Source organism: Tamandua tetradactyla, chromosome 25 (assembly GCF_023851605.1).
Source record: "Tamandua tetradactyla isolate mTamTet1 chromosome 25, mTamTet1.pri, whole genome shotgun sequence".
Classification (NCBI taxonomy): Eukaryota; Metazoa; Chordata; class Mammalia; order Pilosa; family Myrmecophagidae; genus Tamandua; species Tamandua tetradactyla.
The window spans coordinates 11228199-11245078 of NC_135351.1; the positions used below are offsets into that span (position 1 = coordinate 11228199).

At 37.2% G+C, this 16880-nt stretch overlaps 1 protein-coding gene across 4 annotated transcripts in view; it reads left to right on the forward strand.

Moving 5' to 3' along the window:
• Nucleotides 1–16880, forward strand: part of LOC143668935 (uncharacterized) — a 272166-nt gene that overhangs the window by 87566 nt on the left and 167720 nt on the right. Inside the window, exon 2 of one of the 4 annotated variants that reach the window (XR_013168635.1) lies at nucleotides 48–106. The exons of the other annotated variants lie outside the window; for them this stretch is intronic. The gene's annotated coding sequence lies outside the window, so the exon portion shown is untranslated. The remainder of the gene's footprint in view (nucleotides 1–47; nucleotides 107–16880) is intronic. 4 annotated transcript variants of the gene reach the window in all.

Consider the following 16880-nt stretch of genomic DNA (forward strand, 5'->3'; position numbering starts at 1 on the left):
TTTCATGTGGCTACCAATTGTCTGGTCATCTTTACCCATTGGGGTAGGCATGAAGATGAATTGCCCAGGGACCACTTCAAGCCAAGACCTGTTCTTCTAGCAACAGGTAGTTTTCCTAGTGGACAGCTTTGAGCTGTCATCCCTTTCAGGGATTACTTTAGGGGCAGAGAGCTGCCTGGTCTGTGATCATACCCCTTCCCAGGGTGACTCACATGCAATGACTGATTGATATGAAAGTAGAAAGGCCTGAGCATCTTGGCTCAACTTGTGACGATTATGGATGGCTATTTTAGCTGCAGAGGGACACTTGCCTCCCCTATTCCCTTTCTATTCTGGATTCAGTTGAAGCTGTTAAGCTTCTGCCTAATCTTGCTTTCTTGCTCCCCATCCCTTTCCATTAGATGTAGATCCCAAACAAACATGCCTTCTTAGCTGCTAAGATAAATACCACACAATGGGCTGGCTTGAACAATAAGCATTTATTGTCTCATGATTTTGAAGGTGAGAAGTCCAAATCAGAGTTTTGGCAAGGCTATGCTTTCTCTGTGAGTCTACAGAGCTGTTCTTGTGCTAGCTTTCTGTAATCCTTGGGCTTCCTTGTTTGCAATCCTTGCAGTCACTTTTTGGGGTACAAGTTTCATTCTGCCACACATCCTAAACATTAAACTTTGTCTCCATGTTGCTTTCTGGAGAATCCAAACTGTGACACTTGTTTTCCTACTGGGGTCTGTATTTTCCTTATTGACTTGTTGCAGTTTTTTTTTTTTTTCTGAATTAGGTTTATAGACATATGTCCTATTTGTTAAAAACTTTTCCTGCTTTTATGCTATTCAATTCTGTTTCAATGTGCCTTTTCTTTTACATATAGAAGTGACATGCTATCAAATCTGTGACTTCTGTTGCTTTCATATTTAGAAAATCCCTATTATGATTTCATTTTTAACTCTTTACATCATTTGATGTACATTTGGGATCCAAGTTGTAAATTGAGAATGAAAATATTTTTCCCCATATTGACCAACTATGCAAGAACTATTTATTAAATAAAAGTTTTTTTACTTTTTAAAAAGTTATCTTTATCAATTGCAGAATTATGATATATCCTAAGATCCATTTCTTGACGATACCTATCAACTACTGAGCCAGAATTCCAGTACCTTTTTTTTTATCAGTTTTGTAGGGTAAATTCACCTTCATTACTAGTCATTTATAAAACATTTTTTTTTGCCCACTTTTGGACGTGATTCTCCCAAAAGTATCTTAGAATCTTTTTTTTTTTTCACATTTCTATCCTATATCCCCCCCCCTCCACCCCACCCTCCAAATAATTACTGCTGGGAGGCTAAATGAAAATTGTATTCAGCCTAAACTTGAACTTTAGTGATGGTTACAAAACTCTGTAAATTTACTAAAAATCAATGAATTGTACACTTAAAATGGGGTGAATTTTATGGCACTTAAATTATAACTAAGTACAGCTTTTAAAAATAATGTACTTCCTATCCAGAGCATGTTATATTTCTCTTTAGTCAAGCCTTCTTTTATGTTTTTAAATGATGTATACTAGTGGGCTTCATTTCCAGTAAATTCTACCTGAGAGTTGTACTTGTTAAGCATTTTTTTTTACAGTGATCTAAAGTGATTCTTACTGCTGTGATTGGATTCATGGGACTATGAGATCTGAAGGGCTGAAAGTCCATTGTGGCATCTAGTTGATCAGCTGTTAAGGTGAGGGAACAGCACCAGAGCAGTTAGAACCATCCCTTTCTCAGGGGCTAAGCAGGGCACATGGAGGTGTAAACCAGCTGGGATAAGGTCACGGAAGCTGCTGTGTGACTGGATGCCTTCAATAAAGGTGTGGCAGTTTAGATTTCGAAAAACACAGTGCACCAATCAAAGCATCTTATCATCTAAATTCAGCCCACCAACCTCCAATTTGCAAACCTCTAGGTAGGGTTCGTATTGAGTCACCTGCCCTGAGAACTCACCAGCAACATATACCTGAAGGGAACAAAAATGCTTCTCAGGACAAAGCAACTGCTAATTAGCACAAACTGTCTTTGCTCCACTTGCTTCTAGAATACATAGGGGCAAAAACACATTTTTTTAAAAAAATTTTTATTGTATAATATAACATATATACAAAACAAAGAAAGAAAAAAGCAATAATTTTCAAAACATTCTTCAACAAGTAGTTACAGGACAGGTCCCAGAGTTTGTCACGGGCTACCATATCATCATATCAGATTCTTCCTTCTAGAAGGAGGCCAGAAGGAATAAAAATTTTTTTTTATCATCACAATCGACTTTTCTTTTTGTGAAAAATAGCATATATATACAAAAAAGTAATAAATTTCAAAGCACATCACAACAGTTTGTTGTAGAACAGATTTCAAAGCTTGGTATGGATTATAATTCCACAATTTTACGTTTTTACTTCTAGATGCACTAAGATACTGGAGACTAAAAGAAATATCAATATAATGATTCAGCAATAATACTCATTTGTTAAACTCTACCTTCTCTGTATAGCTCCACCATCACCTTTGATCTTTCTATCCCACTCTTTAGGGGTATTTGGGCTAAGCCCATTCTAACTTTTTCATGTTGGAAGGGCTGTCAATAATAAAAGGTAGGGAAATGGAACTAGCTGATGCTCTGAAGAGACTGGGCCCTCTAGGTTACAGGACTTATCTGGTCCAGGGACCCATCTAGAGGTTGTAGGCTGCTGGAAAGTTATCCTAGTGCATGGAACCTTTGTAGAATCTTATATATTGCCCTAGGTGTTCTTTAAGATTGGTTGGAATGGTTTTGGTCAGGGGTTGGCAAGTTATGATAGGTAACAATGTCTAGCTGAAGCTTGTGTAAGAGTGTCCTCCAGAGTAGCCTTTGAACTCTATTTGAACTCACTCAGCCAGTGATACCTTATTTGTTACAGTTCTTTTCCCCCTTTTGGTCAGGGTGGGATTTTTGATCCCATGGTGCCAGGGCCAGACTTAACCCTGGAAGTCATCTCCCCACTGCCAGGGAGAATTTCACCCCTGGATGTCCTGTCCCATGTAGTGGGGAGGGCAATGATTTCACTTGCAGAGTTGAGTTTAGAGAGAGTGAGGCCACATCTGAGCAACAAAAGAGGTCCTCCAGAGGTGACTCTTAGGCACACCTATAGGTAAGCTAAGCTTTTCTACTACATACATAAGCTTCACAAGAGCAAGCATAGGAAGCATTTAAAGGAACATAAACAAAAGGCTCCCAGGAGAGCTGTTCTCTCCCAGGAGAGAATGTTTTGGGATTCTATAATAGAGCTTCAAGTTCTTTTCAATTCCTGGTTCCAGGCAAAGATGGTTCAGGGTAGGATTAATCTAAAATGGGCTTTATAGGAATGAAGGATTCTAGTGTTGTAAGGCTGCCTGTTTCTTACCAGTTTTGTGGCAACATCCACCAAGGACCTATTTGAAAAACTTAAGTCACATTCTAAATTGGAGTACAGAAGTTGGTCAAGTTTTAAAATTTATTCCTTGGCTGCAAATAATTATTATAGTATACTTCTTTCTGCTAATACAGAAGTAGAAAAGTTTATATAATATTTAATAATGAGAGTCTATCTTACACAATGCATTTTTGTTTTAAAATAAATTATATATGTAAGGTTAATAAATTATGAAATTATGAAAGATCTCTCTAATAGTTGCTATTTTACAGCACAGTCCTCCTATTTTTCAAATAGAATTGGCATGTAAGTTTTTTTCTAACCCAAAAACAGTAATTCAGCGAAGAAAGAATATTTATTAATGCATTTATATGTATTAGTATTAGCTTGGTTGTTATTAGGATGGATTGTATCTTGAAATGATACATATTCTCTCCAAAAAAGCACTACTATTTAGCATATAAATATAATTTTTGACAATTAAAACACTTCAGCCTTATCTTTCAATTTTTTTAAGGCAACACATTTAGTTTTCATAGTCTTTAGGATAGACCAATAAATTGCATTCTCTTTTTTTTTTTTTTCAATACATGGGCAGGCACCGGGAAATGAACCCAGGTTCTCTGGCATGGCAGGCAAGCACTCTTGCCTGCTGAGCCACCACGGCCCGCCCAAATTGCATTCTCTTAATGTAAGATATTCTTCAACGTTTCCTAATTGTGTTGGTTTGAAAGGATGTATGTATCCTAGAAAAGCCATGTTTTAATCCTAATCCCATTTTATACATCCAGCCGTTTCTTCTAATCCCTATTCAGTACTGTGTGCTTTAATCTGTAATTAGATCATCTCCCTGGAGATGTGGCACAATCAAGAGTGGTTGTTAAATTGGATTAGGTGAAGACATGTCTCCACCCATTCGGGGGTCTTGATTAGTTTCCTGGAATCTTATAAAAGATGAAGAAGGAAAATGCTTCCCAGGGAGCAGGAGAGGAAGCTAACAGATGGCACTGTGTTTGCCATGTGCCCTTCCAGCTGAGAGAGAAACCCTGACTGTGTTTGCCATATGACTTTCCACTTGAGAGAAAAACCTTGAGCTCCACCGGCCTTCTTGAACCAAGATATCTTTTCCTGGATGCCTTAGATTGGACATTTCTACAGACGTGTTTTAACTGGGACATTTTCTTGGCCTTAGAACTGTAGACTAGCAACTTATTAAATTCCCCATTTTAAAAGCCATTCTGTTTCTGGTTTATTGCATTCTGGCAGCTAGCAAACTAGAACAGATTTTGGTACCAGAGAGTGGGGTGCTGCTGCAGTTTGCAAATACCAAACATGTTGGAACGGCTTTTTAAATGGATAAGGGGAAGATTCTGGAGGAGTTGTGAGTAGCTTGTTAGAGAAGGCCTAGAATGCCTTGAAGAGACTGTTGTTAGAAATGTGGACTCTAAAGACACTTCTGATGAAGCCTTAGGCAGAAATGATGTACATGTTATTATAGACTGGAAATAAAGCAAGCCTTGTTTTAAAATTGCAGATAATCTGGCAAAGTTGACTAGTGGCTTTGGCTGGAAGGCAGATTTTAAAACCATGAATTAAGAGATCTCCAAATTAAATGTGGAAAGTGCAGCCTGGCTTCTTCTCCCAGTTTATAGTGAAAAGGACAGGAAAGAGATAAGCTTAAAACTGAACTCTTGGGCATAAAGAAACCAGAAATTGAAGTTCTGGAAAATTCTGGGCCCCCAGAAAGGGAGACCCCAGAGAATAGTGCCCTGTGTGAGGATTTAACCAAATGTGGAATCAGCCAGCCATTTCAGAGAAAGTCAGAATTGGACATGGAGTTACCCAGGAAGGATTTGTGGAAACTCTTTATGTCTGATGGGCATGATCCAAAGCTACTGCATAGAAAGCCAACGAGAGTGCTGTGGGACCTGTATAAACAGAGCTGCTGCCAGTTTGTACTGGGGGGCTCAGAGAAGGGACACATTGGAGGAAAATTAACTTCAGAGGCAAAGCCACGGAGGCTGGAGTCTGAAATCAAGAGGCCTCAGGCCAGGAGAGTGGACTAACCCAGAACACAAGGAGAGGGTGAGTTTGCCCCAAAGGCAGAGGATGGGCTGTCTGTTGCAGTGGAAGAGTCATGCTGCCTCAGGCCTTGGAGAGGGTGAAGCACATTCCTTGGGGTTTGGGGAGAGCCTGGCTGCCTCCACATGGAGGGGTTGAGCATGTGCCCTGGAGATGGCAGATAGCCCGGGTATGGCCCAAGTGCCTGGAGAGGTTGGAGCCGAGAAAAAGGTGGTCTCCCCAATGTCCCCCAAGGTTGTATTCAGAGAGAGGCAGGCCTCTGTGTAGGCCCTTGGAAAGGGTGGGACTGTCACTTTCTAAAGCCCTGAAGATAGATGACTCTCAGACTTTGAAATCTAATGGTCTTTGCCCTGTAGGTTTTCGAGACTGTATGGGTCAGTGACCCCTGTGTTCCTTCCTCCCTATGGAAATGGGTATATGTATCCTGTGACGGTTCCTCTTTTGTAAACTGGCTGCAAATAACTTGCTTTGAATTTTTACAGGTCCAGAGCCAGAGAACTTTGCTTTAGGACAGACCATGCCTGTAACCAACTTTGAGATTTCGTACTGGTTTTAACCTTGTACTGTATTTGTAATGCTACTAAAATGGTTTAAGGATTTCTGATATCGTGATGGAATTAATGTATTTTGTGTATGGGAAAAACATGTCTTTTTTAGGGTCCAGAGGGTGGAAGGTGCTGCTTTGAAAGGATTTATGTACCCTCGAAAAGCCATGTTTTAATCCTAATCCCATTTTATAAATCCAGCCATTTCTTCTAATCCTTATTCAGTACTGTGTATTTGAATCTGTAATTAGATCATCTCCCTGGAGATGTGACTCAATCAAGAGTGATTGTTAAGCTGGATTAGACCTACTCGGGTGGGTCTTGATTAGTTTATTGGAATCCTATAAAAGAGGAAAAATTTAGAGAAAGTTGGAGATTCAGAGAGACCAGAGAACGCCACAGCACCATGAAGCAGAAAGTCCACCAGCCAGTGAGTTTGGGAGATGAAGAAGGGAAATGCCTCCCAGGGTGCCGGAGAGGAAGCTAGCGGATGAGGCCGTGTTTGCCATGTGCCCTTCCAGCAGAGACTGAAACCCTGACCGTGTTCACCATGTGCCTTTCCACTTGGGAGAGAAACCCTGAACTTCATTGGCCTTCTTGAATCAAGGTATCTTTCCCTGGATGCCTTAGATTGGACATTTCTATAGACTTGTTTTAATTGCGACATTTTCTCGGCCTTAGAACTATAAACTAGCAACTTATTAAATTCCCCTTTTTAAAAGCCATTCTGTTTCTGGTATATTGCATTCCAGCAAATAACAAACTAGAACACTAACTGATTAATATTTTTAGTTTGTAATTTTATATTAAAATATTGTATGAATTAAGCAATGAAAAGTGATAGGTATTGCTAAAAAATTATCTAGAATTTTTTTCTTACAAAAAATCCCATACAGTCTCTCAATACATTATATTATCATTATATTTATTTATTCCAATTTTCTAATTATATAAATTTTAAGCTTGTCTTAGAAAATATATAAATAGACAATATATTGTTAAATCTTTTACACAGTCTTAGTAGTCTTAAGCTTCTATTTTATTTTATTATATGAGATGTTTCATAAAATTGGTTTTAATGATGCCATAAACTAAAATCTCTGAAGTATTAACCCTTCAAATTACCTAAAATATGGTAAAATTAAAGTTAAGACTTTAAACCCAACTGTTTTAGAACTCACATCCTACCCATAATTCTCCTTCCCTCTACTGCCATAATTATGGTTCAGTCAAGAGATACTTTCTTCCTTAATTTATCACTATTTTTCAAACAGATTATTACTTATTAATTATTTATCCTCTGAATTAAATTTCAAAACCGTGAGCAGTTTCTAAAATGTGAAACTGAATTGCTGAGAAATTTAAGAATCTTTGACCAAAGCTACAGACCAGTTCCTTGCAAATGAACGCAGGGACAAAGAACCTTGTGCCTATAGGAAGAATATGAACCATTGTGCTAATAAAACACCAAATATTTCAGCTTAGAGAAATAGAAGATATCAATATCAACTTCAACAGCAACCAACCACTCTCCATTGATCGTCATTTTAAAAACTCGAAATATGATCTTTCCATATTGAGTGACACTGTGAGGAGGTTTTCCCCTTCAGTTCCTCCATTGTCTACCAAGACACAAAGGTTTTACACCCCTAATAGCTAGCTTTCTTGCACTGGCACCTTGATAGCATTTTTTTTCCCATTAAGAGGCTTTCTTTTGAAATACTTGCAAGCTCTAGATCAGCTGTCAGAAGCACAGCTGCTTCCTCATCTTCTTATCAATTAAGGATTTTCCATAAGTGAAAAATTCTTAATCACAAAAGACTTGGAATATTTTAAAATCTATTTAGACAACATCATGATTATTTATTTATTTATTTATTTATTTGCATGGCAGGCACTGGGAATCGAACTCGGGTCTCTGGCATGGCAAGAATTCTGCCTGCTGAGCCACACGTGGCCTGCCCCATAAATTATTATCATTATTTTTTTCTGTTTCTTTTTCTTCTTTTTTTTTTTAACTTTTTTTATTAATTTAAAAAATTAACATGCAAAACATTAAGATATCCATTCTACATATACAATCAGTAATTCTTAATATCATTATCATTTCTTAGAACATTTGCATCGATTTAGAAAAAGAAACAAAAAGACAACAGAAAAAGAAATAAAATAACAGAGAAAAAAAAAGATTATACATACCATACCCCTTACCCCTCACTTTCATTTACCACTAGCATTTGAAACTAAATTTATTTTAACATTTGTTTCCCCTATTATTTATTTTTATTCCATATGTTCTACTCTTCTGTTGGGATTCATCGGGGGATCACTCTGGACAAACCAACAAAATCTCATGTCCTACCTGAGATTCCAAGTACTTATGACATTCAATCAAACTATCTACATGAGTTATATTAGGAAATGCTCTAGTCAAAATATAAATTTTGTAACAAATAAACATTTTTTGCTTTAGTCTTACATATAAGGTGACATTTTAAAGTAGTATCATCTCTTTTCAGCACCCTGCAATAATGACATTACTTTGTTCTTCCTCATGCAAAAAAAAAATTTTAAATTTGTACATTGTACATTTCACCATCATTATACACTCTAGGCATTCCTAGATTATACCATCTCGATCTTACCATCTATCTTTCTTTCTGATTTCATCTATGTCCCCCGCCCTCCTCCCTCTATCATTCTCACATGCAGCTTCATTCAGTGTTTTAACATAATCACATTACAGTTAGGTAGTATTGTGCTGTCCATTTCTGAGTTTTTATATTCAGTCCTGTTGCACAATCTGTATCCCTTCAGCTCCAATCACCCAATATCTCACCCTATCGCCATCTCCTGATGTTCTCTGTTACCAAGGAAATATTTCAAGTTTATTCACTAATGTCAGTTCATATCAGTGAGACCATACAGTACTTGTCCTTTTGTTTCTGGCTAATCACACCCAGCATAATGTCCTCAAGGTCCATTCATGTTGTTATGTACTTCATAACTTTATTCTGTCTTACAGCTGCATAACATTCCATCTTATATAAATGTCACAGTTTTTTTAGTCAAACAAACAAACAAAGATGGCTGTTTCCATCTCTTGGCAATTGTTAATAATGCTGCTATAAACATTGGTGTGTAAATGTCCATTTGTGTCCTTGGCCTTGTGTCCTTTGAGTAGAGACAGCACATAGATGGGTCCTGTTTTTTAATCCTTTCTGCCAGACTATGTCTTTTGATTGGAGAGTTTAATCCATTAAAATTCAGTGTTATTACTGCATGGGTAGTACTTTCTTCTACTATTTTGCCTTCTGGATTTTGTATGTCATATCTAATTTTCCTTCTTTTTACCTTTACTCACAGTCTTCCTTTCTACACTCTTCTCCACACCTCTCTCTTCTGTCTTCGTATCTGTCTCTAGCATTCCCTTTAGTATTTCTGGCAGAGCTGGTCTCTTGGTCACAAATTCTCTCAGTGACTTTTTGTCTGAAAATGTTTTAATTTCTCCCTCATTTTTGAAGGACAATTTTGCTGGATATAGAATTCTTGGTTGGCAGTTTTTCTCTTTTAATAATTTAAATATATTATCCCACTGTCTTCTCGCCTCCATGGTTTCTGCTGAGAGATCTGCACATAGTCTTATTGGGCTTCCCTTGTATGTGATGGATTGCTTTTCTCTTGCTGCTTTCAAGATCCTCTCTTTCTCTTTGATCTCTGACATTCTGATTATTAAATGTCTTGGAGTATGTCTATTTGGATCTATTCTGTTTGGGGTATGCTGCACTTCTTGGATCTGTAATTTTAAGTCTTTCATAAGAGTTGGGAAATTTTCAGTGATAATTTCCTCCATTAGTTTTTCTCCTCCTTTTCCTTTCTCTTCTCCTTCTGGGACACCCACAACACGTATATTTGTGCGCTTCATATTGTCTTTCAATTACCTGAGTCCCTGCTCATATTTTGCCATTTTTTTCCCTATAGTTTCTGCTTCTTGTCGGATTTCAGATGTTCCATCCTCCAGTTTAGAAATCCTATGTTCTGTCTCTCGAAATCTACCATTGTAGGTTTCCATTGTTTTTTTCATTTCTTCTTCTGTGTCTTTCATTCCCATAAGTTCTGTGATTTGTTTTTTCAGACTTTCAGTTTCTTCTTTTTGTTCTTTCCTTGCCTTCTTTATATCCTCCCTCAATTCATTGATTTGGTTTTTGATGAGGTTTTCCATGTCTGTTTGTACATTCTGAATTAATTGTTTCAGCTCCTATGTCATTTGAATTGTTGGTTTGTTCCTTTGACTGGGCCATATCTTCAATTTTCCTAGTGTGATTTGTTATTTTTTGCTGCCATCTAGGCATTTAATTACCTTAATTAGTTTATTCTGGAGATTGCTTTCACTTCTTTTATCTAGGGTTTTCTTGCTGGATGAATTTGTTGTCTATCTGTTCTTTGACATTCTATTCAGCTTTATCTGGACCTTTAGCTTAAGTTTTGCTTAACAGAGGAGAATTTTTCAGTTCTTGTTTTCTTGTTTCTTGCCCTGCTTGTGTGGTGCCTTCCCCCCCCACACATACACACACACTTAGGAGGGTCTACTTAGATATTATATACCCCAGGCAGATTTTCCCAGACCAAACTGGCTTCCTGTCAGGAGGAAAGAGTCACCTGCATCGGTTTTCCCTGAGAGTGAGACCCAGCAGGTTGAAAGACTTTCCTGTGAAGTCTCTGGACTCTGTTTTTCTTAACCTGCCCTGTGTGTGGCACTTGTCTGACTGCAGGTCCCACCAGCATAAGATGATGGGGTACCTTTAACTTTGGCAGACTCTCCCTGCTGGGGGCATGGTGGAGACAGAGGAGAGGTTGTAGGCTGGTTTTAATGGCTTCAAATTACCAAGCCCTGGTGTCTGAATTCCTTGATGGAGGGATTCCACCTGAGTTGGGCTTCACCCCTCCCTTGGGGAAGGCACAGGCTCCAGACAAGCCCCCAAAAGAGCTCACTTCTGCCTATGCCTGGGGCAGTTGCAGCCTGAAAAGTCCTGCTGCTGTATCCAGAGGCAGTCAAGCCTCTGTAGATACACAGCCACAAAAACCTCTGTTTCCTTCTTTTTTTTCTCCCCTTTTTCTGTAAGTCCTGCCCCCTTGGCGCCGGGGCAAAAATGAGCAACCTCTGCTTTGATCAGTTTCACCTAAGCTGGGGGCCTATTTTTAGTAGTCAGAATTTGTTAATTAGTTCCACAATTGGCGTTTGATTGTGCCCAGTCCCTTCTGCTGGTAAAGTCCTTTTCTTTCCCCTCTGGGAAGCAGCCTGTGGGGGAGTGTCACTGGCCGCCGCAGCTTTGGGAACTCACAGTTCTGGGGGGCTCGCAGCTGGTCCAGCTGGTCCAGACTGGGGTACGCTGTGTGTCTGGTCACTGACGTGGCCCCAGGAGCTGTTCTGTACTGTTTCTGGTTCTTTAGTGGTTGTTCTGGAGGACGAACTAAAATGCACACGTTGTTAAGCCACCATCTTGACCCAGAAGTCATAAATTATTTTTTAAATCATAAAATAAATATTTTGACAGGTCAGTTTGAAAAAATGAGAGATTCTAAGATAATATAATTGATTGTTTTTGTGACTACTGAATAGGAAGTCTGAGTATTTTCCTTTTGTTGTAACTATCTGTCAGGAATTGATAAGGTGAATTTTGACCTGAAGAGATTGGTAGCTAGATTATAAGCAAGAACTCTGCTTAACAGCTGATGGGAAGTTTAATCAGCATGGGGATTAGATGCTTAGCATTGGGGATAGACTTTCAAATTGTAGCATTCTGAAAAAATAGCACTGGATTTCTAAGGCACTATTTTATTACCATTTTATAGAGGAAAACAATGAGAAAACTCAGAGAAGTAAGTATGAAAACATTATTTCGTTCCATGGCTAGCAAAATCAAATTAGGTTCTGAATCAAGTACAATATGAAAGAGTAAATTACTCTTTCTGAAAGATAAAGAGATTTTTTTCTTTTTTTTATTAATTAAAAAAATTAACAAAACATTTAGAAATCATTCCATTCTACATGTACAATCAGTAATTCTTAATATCATCACATAGTTGCATATTCATCATTTCTTAGTACATTTGCATCGATTTAGAAAAAGAAATAAAAAGACAACAGAATAAGAATTAAAACGATAATAGAAAGAAAAAAAAACCTATACCTCACATGCAGCTTCATTCAATGTTTTAACATAATTGCATTACAATTAGGTAGTATTGTGCTGTCCATTTCTGAGTTTTTATATCCAGTCCTGTTGCACAGTCTGTATTCCTTCAGCTCCAATTACCCCTTCTCTTTTCTTTTTTTTTTAATTAACGGAAAAAAAGAAATTAACCCAACATTTAGAAATCATACCATTCTACATATGCAATCAGTAATTCTTAACATCATCACATAGATGCATGATCATCGTTTCTTAATACCTTTGCATCAGTTTAGAAGAACTAGCAACACAACCGAAAAAGATATAGAATGTTAATATAGAGAAAAAAATAAAAGTAATAATAGTAAAAACAAAACAAAACAAAACAAAAACCTATAGCTCAGATGCAGCTTCATTCAGTGTTTTAACATGATTACTTTACAATTAGGTATTATTGTGCTGTCCATTTTTGAGTTTTTGTATCTAGTCCTGTTACACAGTCTGTATCCCTTCAGCTCCAATTGCCCATTATCTTACCCTGTTTCTACCTCCTGCTGGACTCTGTTACCAATGACATATTCCAAATTTATTCTCGAATGTCCGTTCACATCAGTGGGACCATACAGTATTTGTCCTTTAGTTTTTGGCTAGACTCACTTAGCATAATGTTCTCTAGGTCCATCCATGTTATTACATGCTTCATAAGTTTATCCTGTCTTAAAGCTGCATAATATTCCATTGTATGTATATACCACAGTTTGTTTAGCCACTCTTCTGTTGATGGAGATTTTGGCTTTTTCCATCTCTTTGCAATTGTAAATAACGCTGCTATAAACATTGGTGTGCTAATGTCCATTTGTGTCTTTGCCCTTAAGTCCTTTGAGTTGATTCCCAGCAATGGTATTGCTGGGTCATATGGCAATTCTATATTCAGCTTTTTGAGGAACCACCAAACTGCCTTCCACAGTGATTGCACCATTTGACATTCCCACCAACAGTGGATAAGTGTGCCTCTTTCTCTGCATCCTCTCCAGCACTTGTCATTTTCTGTCTTGTTGATAATGGCCATTCTGGTGGGTGTGAGATGATATCTCATTGTGGTTTTGATTTGCATTTCTCTAATGGCCAAGGACATTGAGCATCTCTTCATGTGCCTTTTGGCCATTTGTATTTCCTCTTCTGATAGGTGTCTGTTCAAGTCTTTTTCCCATTTTGTAATTGGGTTGGCTGTCTTTTTGTTGTTGAGTTGAACAATCTCTTTATAAATTCTGGATACTAGACCTTTATCTGATATGTCATTTCCAAATATTGTCTCCCATTGTGTAGGCTGTCTTTCTACTTTCTTGATGAAGTTCTTTGATGCACAAAAGTGTTTAATTTTGAGGAGCTCCCATTTATTTATTTCCTTCTTCATTGTTCTTGCTTTAGGTTTAAGGTCCATAAAACCACCTCCAGTTGTAAGATCATAAGAAATCTCCCAACATTTTCCTCTAACTGTTTTATGGTCTTAGACCTAATGTTTAGATCTTTGATCCATTTTGAGTTAACTTTTGTATAGGGTGTGAGACATGGGTCTTCTTTCATTCTTTTGCATATGGATATCCAGTTCTCTAGGCACCATTTATTGAAGAGACTGTTCTGTCCCAGGTGAGTTGGCTTGACTGCCTTATCAAAGATCAAATGTCCATAGATGAGAGGGTCTATATCTGAGCACTCTATTCGATTCCATTGGTCAATATATCTATCTTTATGCCAATACCATGCTGTTTTGACCACTGTGGCTTCATAATATGCCTTAAAGTCAGGCAGTGTAAGACCTCCAGCTTCATTTTTTCTCCTCAAGATACTTTTAGCAATTCGGGGCACCCTGCCCTTCCAGATAAATTTGCTTATTGGTTTTTCTATTTCTGAAAAATAAGTTGTTGGGATTTTGATTGGTATTGCATTGAATCTGTAAATCAATTTAGGTAGGATTGACATCTTAACTATATTTAGTCTTCCAATCCATGAACACGGTATGCCCTTCCATCTATTTAGGTCTTCTGTGATTTCTTTTAACAGTTTTTTGTAGTTTTCTTTATATAGGTTTTTTTGTCTCTTTAGTTAAATTTATTCCTAGGTATTTTATTCTTTTAGTTGCAATTGTAAATGGGATTTGTTTCTTGATTTCCCCCTCAGCTTGTTCATTACTAGTGTATAGAAATGCTACAGATTTTTGAATGTTGATCTTGTAACCTGCTACTTTGCTGTACTCATTTATTAGCTCTAGTAGTTTTGTTGTGGATTTTTCCGGGTTTTCAACGTATAGTATCATATCATCTGCAAACAGTGACAGTTTTAGTTCTTCCTTTCCAATTTTGATGCCTTGTATTTCTTTTTCTTGTCTAATTGCTCTGGCTAGAACCTCCAACACAATGTTGAATAATAGTGGTGATAGTGGACATCCTTGTCTTGTTCCTGATCTTAGGGGGAAAGTTTTCAATTTTTCCCCATTGAGGATGATATTAGCTGTGGGTTTTTCATATATTCCCTCTATCATTTTAAGGAGGTTCCCTTGTATTCCTATCTTTTGAAGTGTTTTCAACAGGAAAGGATGTTGAATCTTGTCAAATGCCTTCTCTGCATCAATTGAGATGATCATGTGATTTTTCTGCTTTGATTTGTTGATATGGTGTATTACATTAATTGATTTTCTTATGTTGAACCATCCTTGCATACCTGGGATGAATCCTACTTGGTCATGATGTATAATTCTTTTAATGTGTTGTTGGATACGATTTGCTAGAATTTTATTGAGGATTTTTGCATCTATATTCATTAGAGAGATTGGTCTACAGTTTTCTTTTTTTGTAATATCTTTGCCTGGTTTTGGTATGAGGGTGATGTTGGCTTCATAGAATGAATTACGTAGTTTTCCCTCCACTTCGATTTTTTTGAAGAGTTTGAGGAGAGTTGGTACTAATTCTTTCTGGAATGTTTGGTAGAATTCACATGTGAAGCCATCTGATCCTGGACTTTTCTTTCTAGGAAGCTTTTGAATGACTAATTCAATTTCTTTACTTGTGATTGGTTAGTTGAGGTCATCTATTTCTTCTTGAGTCAAAGTTGGTTGTTCATGTCTTTCCAGGAACCCGTCCATTTCATCTAGATTGTTGTATTTATTAGCATAAAGTTGTTCATAGTATCCTGTTATTACCTCCTTTATTTCTGTGAGGTCAGTAGTTATGTCTCCTCTTCCATTTCTGATCTTATTTATTTGCATCCTCTCTCTTCTTCTTTTTGTCAATCTTGATAAGGGCCCATCAATCCTATTGATTTTCTCATAGAACCAACTTCTGGTCTTATTGATTTTCTCTATTGTTTTCATGTTTTCAATTTCGTTTATTTCTGCTCTGATCTTTGTTATTTCTTTCCTTTTGCTTGCTTTGGGATTAGTTTGCTGTTCTTTCTCCAGTACTTCCAAGTGGACAGTTAATTCCCGAATTTTTGCCCTTTCTTCTTTTTTGATATAGGCATTTAGGGCAATAAATTTCCCTCTTAGCACTGCCTTTGCTGCATCCCATAAGTTTTGATATGTTGTGTTTTCATTTTCATTCGCCTCGTGGTATTTACTAATTTCTCTTGCAATTTCTTCTTTGACCCACTCGTTGTTTAAGAGTGTGTTGTTGAGCCTCCACGTATTTGTGAATTTTCTGGCACTCCACCTATTATTGATTTCCAACTTCATTCCTTTATGATCTGAGAAAGTGTTGTGTATGATTTCAATCTTTTTAAATTTGTTAAGACTTGTTTTGTGACCCAGTATATGGTCTATCTTTGAGAATGATCCATGAGCACTTGAGAAAAAGGTGTATCCTACTGTTGTGGGATGTAATGTCCTATAAATGTCTGTTAAGTCTAGCTCATTTATAGTAATATTCAGATTCTCTATCTTTATTGATCCTCTGTCTAGATGTTCTGTCCATTGATGAGAGTGGGGAATTGAAGTCTCCAACTATTATGATATTTGTGTCTATTTCCCTTTTCAGTGTTTGCAGTGTATTCCTCACGTATTTTGGGGGCATTCTGGTTCGGTGCATAAATATTTATGATTGTTATGTCTTCTTGTTTAATTGTTCCTTTTATTAGTATATAATGTCCTTCTTTGTCTCTTTTAACTGTTTTACATTTGAAGTCTAATTTGTTGGATATTAGTATAGCTACTCCTGCTCTTTTCTGGTTGTTATTTGCATGAAATATCTTTTCCCAACCTTTCACTTTCAACCTATGTTTATCTTTGGGTCTAAGATGTGTTTCCTGTAGACAGCATATAGAAGGATCCTGTTTTTTAATCCATTCTGCCAGTCTATGTCTTTTGATTGGGGAATTCAGTCCATTAACATTTAGTGTTATTACTGTTTGGATAATATTTTCCTCTACCATTTTGCCTTTTGTATTATATATATCATATCTGACTTTCCTTCTTTCTAAACTCTTCTCCATACCTCTCTCTTCTGTCTTTTCGTTTCTGACTCTAGTGCTCCGTTTAGTATTTCTTGCAGAGCTGGTCTCTTGGTCACAAATTCTCTCAGTGTCTTTTTGTCTGAGAATGTTTTAATTTCTCCCTCATTTTTGAAGGACAATTTTGCTGGATATAGGAGTCTTGGTTGG